Genomic DNA, 5,611 nt, shown 5'->3' with positions numbered 1-5,611 from the left:
AATTTACAGCCTATAAACCGCCAAAAGTTTTATGTCAAGGGTTGGCTCTCGAATTTAAAAATAATAGCAATTGAAGAGCCTACTACACTTTTGTGTAGCAAACTTAACGTATGCGAAAAGTTAAGTTATTTATGATGGAGGCGTTGCGAGAATTGTGTAGTAATTTGGGATGTAATCAATCATAGCGATGTACCCTCTAAACGGCATTGTTATTGATCAAAATATTCACGGTCGACGGCGTTGTGCTCTTTTCGATAGGGTCGCGCGGCGGCACTCGATACAAGGTTGAAATGTAAAAGGTGAGGTAAAATCTACACCCTACATTACCGTTTAGTAAATCTCGAGAACGGGTTTACACTTTTTTTGTATTGAGGCTATCGGATAGTTGTTGGATGAGAAAAACGTAAGCTAATTGCAAGGATAATCGATAAAGACAAACAGTAAATTAGAAACTACTTTCACTTTGAAGACGATACTGTCCTCGTGCTGACGACCTGGTAATGTTTCTTTATCGCACGTAACGCGACTTTCTCGCCGCAAGTGGACGCTTTTTTCCAGAAACTAACTTGCTCTCGCATTTTTAGCCATCTAAATAAATATGCATAAAGGCAACGGTAATTTTTACAATCCGAACAGAGATGTGGGAAATCTAAAACGTCGTTTATCTGCCACATTTTAAGAAGTTAATTTAATCCACAAAAGTGGAATTTTAATACTTTCACTTGTCAAGGGCAAATTCGTTTGGAGAGATTCGTATTTCCAGGTTTTGAAGAATTTCAAGTGGATTAAAAAACTATCATAGGCATTTGTAGAACAAAATGTACAAACGACGGGTTCAATTTCTGTCACATGAAGCATTTAATGGTGACCGATCTCATTCGAATCGAATACTACCACCATCCCCATTATCATGATGACGCTCCAGTTGAGCATTGTGCTTTAATTCGCAATGATTATTTTAAGCTTTATTTAATGGCCGTTTGCACCGTAAATTTAAGACGAGTCTGGAATTAATCATAGCTTAAAATCTATGGCAACGATTGCTGGATACAAGTATATGCTATCGAAATATCGAATTTGACTATACAGGAATTTGGTTTTCGTTTTGTTCTATTTTTTGTGGAATTCTGAAGATTTTCAGGTTATTCAACTATTTAGGGTTTCCATTGTTTATAATTATTGGATAATTCTTCTTCAATATACAACGTCAGTTTTCTTATCAAGTGCTACAGTCATTTAGCAGTAATTCATTGTCGTCACTTATCGATATATGATCTAATTGTTAAGAGTACGCTGATCTATTTCAGAGATCGCTGTGCTTTAGTAGCGCACTTGATTATAAACCTGGATGCAAGCCGTGTTCCTAAGCTCTCCAGGCGTTAATTGTTCCATTACCGAGTCACGTAGTTCGTATGAGTATTGTCTCTCCTAAGTATAATGGTTTAGTGGAAGAAAAACGAAGTTTGTTAGACTGTCTCGCCGTTGAAAGAGCGTGTACGTTTCTGTACGCTAACTTTATCAAGTATTTATTGTGGTTAATTGTAGACGATCAAAATAATTAAGTAATGTGCCTTTTTGGTTATTTGAGGGCGCAGTTTCATCTCAATGAGAATAATCTGTGCAGATGCAGTTAAGTTAAAGTTCGTACAAAAATTAATGCGGATTAATAGAAAAGAAGTAAAGTTTCCTGATGCTGCCAATGAGTGTTTTTGTGTTAATGCTACAAGCGCCTGAATATCGCAAATCCGTTGTTTTAATCGGATTAAACGAATTTTTACGACAAAACTAAGTAATTTTAAGAGTTTCTTTGTTTATTTGTGTCGACCACTTGCGTGTGGGATAATGTAACGGGCTTGTGTTCCTCTGTACTTCGAGTTTTTCGTGATGATTTCTCGCGTATGTGTCGAGTTTTGTCATTGCCGATCAATTAATTGTGTGTTTATTTGAATCCATTGTACGACCCAGATAGAGTTCTCATGTTCAGTTTTTTCTATTTGTGCCCCAGATTTCAGGTGTTAAACCAAATTTGTAAATGATTCTTTAGAATTTTCGGAAGTTGATCGAGGCTACCGAGTCTCCTGAATTATTAATAATTGTTAGTCATTATTAGGAATTTGTTTTGTAGGAAACGAAGAGAGATCATAAAATTTTTTTTTTAGTATAGAGATTTGACATAAGTTTTTGATTTATTTGAGTACACCGGTGTTTTATGGGTGGTGTAGTTGACTGCCTGCCATTGCACTCTGCAATATTCAATTTTTAACTACTGGAAATATCGAGCGATATAAATTCAGCGTCATAGTTGACAATGGAAGTTCAATCGAGAAGTTTCATGGGGTAAACCGAGGGGTAAACCCAATGACGTAGATGTAGAACAAAACTAATAAAGTCAACAAATTTTAAAATTCGTCATTAAATTACTGATAAATATATTATTTAAGTTTACGTATTTAGTGCAAAGCGACAACAGTCGTATGACGTTGGACTATTCAAGTTCGGCGAGCCAATCACGCACCGTATACCTACCAACAACCAATAGACGTACATCACATGCTGACGCTCGTGAAACGAAATTATTTTTCGGAGCGCAACTTCTCCTAACGTTTTCATTTATGGAAATTAATGATTCTTTATCATTATTGCTTCATTTAACTTAAATTTATAACAACCAAATTGAAACTTCTCCATTGTAAATATACCATGTACGTACACACCTACAGGATTTGTGAAGTGGACCTGGGAATATGGATGAGGAGTTTTCGTAATTGCGAAGTTACCTGAACGAAAACTGAAAATTGCTCATCTATAATTCCAGATCTACTTGGCAAATCACCTGCGACAGGTAGAATTGACAGGTGCACCTGTAGGTGTGTACCTACCTTTAGACATAAATAAATAAATTGACAAGTCTCCCTGACAAGTGTATTGAGGTTCGTTCACTTTTAATTATTTACATGAAACGCGCTCAACCTTACGAGGATTTTTATGCCCGCCAAACTGACTACTGTAAAATTTCTTTTTTTTTTAGAAGCGACTCACGTCACAATCATTTAGAGATTATTCTCAGTCTGCGTCAATTTCTTTGACAGAATACTGTCAGATGGTTAAAAGGTCCCCAATAACAATAATTTTGCAGCGATTCCTCACTGGTACTTTTGAGATTCACAGAGTCTTTACATATCTCCTCACGAGTTCTCATACGCCCCTCTAAAATTTTTGATATAGTGTTTTAAGAATCTGAACCATACATCATAAACCGCACTAGGATCATTTTTCAAACGTGCTCTCGGGAAGATTCAAGTCCTTAGAAGCAATGCAGCTGGGTTTCAAGGGTTAGCACAGCTACCACTAAGAGGGTCGAAGGATTTGAAGATTGGTGCACCGGCCTTGCCTTCGACGTGTAGAGATTACATATAGAATTACTGAAATACAAAACCCTGTGAGAAAAAAATTAAGGCTAACAACGCCTTTTTTTTATCAGAAGCTGAACTCGTTTGCAAAACGGACAAATAAAGAACGAAATAATTCAAGAGATCTTAACAAAATTTTACTCACAGATTAGTTAAATTAATTGGCCCGGACATTGGCATGAGGTTAACCAATAATTATGATGGCTCATCGGGTTACAAAATCATTAATTATCATCACTTTATCAAAAACAGTGCATTGACTGTGTCCTTTTAAGTACGAAACCGCATGTGTAAGTTTTAAACGTAATCGGCGAAAACATGCCCGTAATAAATTTAGCGCAACATTGACATGCGCTTCTTTTAACCAACCCGAAAATAGCCTCGTTTATTTCTTCTTCATCGTACTTTAAGGCCAATCCACCTCCACTCATCCGTTCCATCTCGTTGTTCTCCGGCGATTATCTAAACACCGCTTCGTTATCTCGCACATGGCGTTGTTAGTAAATAAAGCCAATTAATTTGTCTGATAACTCCTTTACAAAACATCTGGCTGGGGCTGGGGAAAACTTAAAAGTCGAATAGCCTCTAAAGAATGCTTGAGATATATTTGAGACATTCCTAAAGCAGCTTCTCAGAATCTTTAATGACTGAGATAATTTTTGTGCAATTTTTAGAATTCCTAAAAAATGTCTTTTAAAAACCATCTAAAAATAGTGTGTCAATTTTGTTTGAATTGATTCTACCTTCTAACCCCTGCGTAATGTGAGTTATAGCCCAGTCAATTTAGACCAAAAATGGGCAATCAGAGGAACTAAAAATACTAGTTCCAATTTTTTCAGAAATGTGTAGGGAGAGGTTCCCTGAACAAGAAAAAATAAAGTCCCTCCAAATTCCGGTGCCGCTAGGGGAAGGAGGGGGCTTTAAACGAACCATTTTTCAGTTTTTCGCTTTTAACTCGAAAATGGTGCGTTACAGTGAAAAAGTTCTTCAGTACAAAATGAAAGCTTATTAAAATTGCTACTGTATTTTTTCTTGTTCAGGGAACCTCTCTCTAGACATTTCTGAAAAAATTGGAACTAGTATTTTTAGTTCCTCTGATTTTCCTATTTTGACTGGACTAGTAGCCCAATCTTGGAACTGTTTGAAATTATGGATTCTACAGGCCACATTCTATAAGAACATTTTTTTTCCCGGTCGATCTGAGACAATTTTTTTTTCGGGGCTCAAAAAAAGGCAGTGTATAACCTTTCTTTTTTACCAAAAATCGACTGAACCAAAATTTCTCGGGAATACACTTTTTCTTATTAATGTTGGTGCGTAGAATCCAAAACAATTCGTACTTTTTCGATCAGACTTCTCAATCAAAAGTTATAGACTAGAAACCAATTTCGAAAGAAAATTCAAAGGGCTGTAACTTTTGAACTAGTAGCCCAATCTTGGAACTGTTTGAAATTATGGATTCTACAGGCCACATTCTATAAGAAAAAATTTTTTCCGGGTCGATCTGAGACAATTTTTCTTTCGGGGCTCAAAAAAAAGCAGTGTATAACCTTCCTTTTTTACCAAAAATCGACTGCACCAAAATTTCTCGGGAAAACACTTTTTCTTATTAATTTTGGTGCGTAGAATCCAAAACAATTCGTACTTTTTCGATCAGACTTCTCAATCAAAAGTTATAGACTAGAAACAAATTTCGAAAGAAAATTCAAATGGCTGTAACTTTTGATCTAGTATAGCCCAGCCAATTTAGACAAAAAATGGGCAATCAGAGGAACTAAAAATACTAGTTCCAATTTTTTCAGAAATGTGTAGGGAGAGATGGTGCGTTACGGTGGAAAAGTTCTTCAGTACGAAAAACGTGAGTGAAAAACAATTTTGTTTAGAAATTACCACCTTTCCGGAACCGGTAGCACGAAAACGGTTCAGTTTTTCGTAAAGATGTATATAACCAAACTTGTAGCAATTTTAATAAGCTTTCATTTTGTACTGAAGAACTTTTTCACTGTAACGCACCATTTTCCAGTTAAAAGCAAAAAACTGAAAAATGGGTCGTTTAAAGCCCCCTCCTTCCCCTAGCGGCACCGGAATTTGGAGGGACTTTATTTTTTCTTGTTCAGGGAACCTCTCCCTACACATTTCTGAAAAAATTGGAACTAGTATATTTAGTTCCTCTGATTTTTCCTATTTTGACTGGACTAGAG

This window comes from Photinus pyralis, unplaced genomic scaffold, assembly GCF_008802855.1.
Source record: "Photinus pyralis isolate 1611_PpyrPB1 unplaced genomic scaffold, Ppyr1.3 Ppyr1.4_LG6, whole genome shotgun sequence".
In the NCBI taxonomy this organism is placed as follows: Eukaryota; Metazoa; Arthropoda; class Insecta; order Coleoptera; family Lampyridae; genus Photinus; species Photinus pyralis.
Note: the sequence above shows the minus strand (reverse complement) of the source record.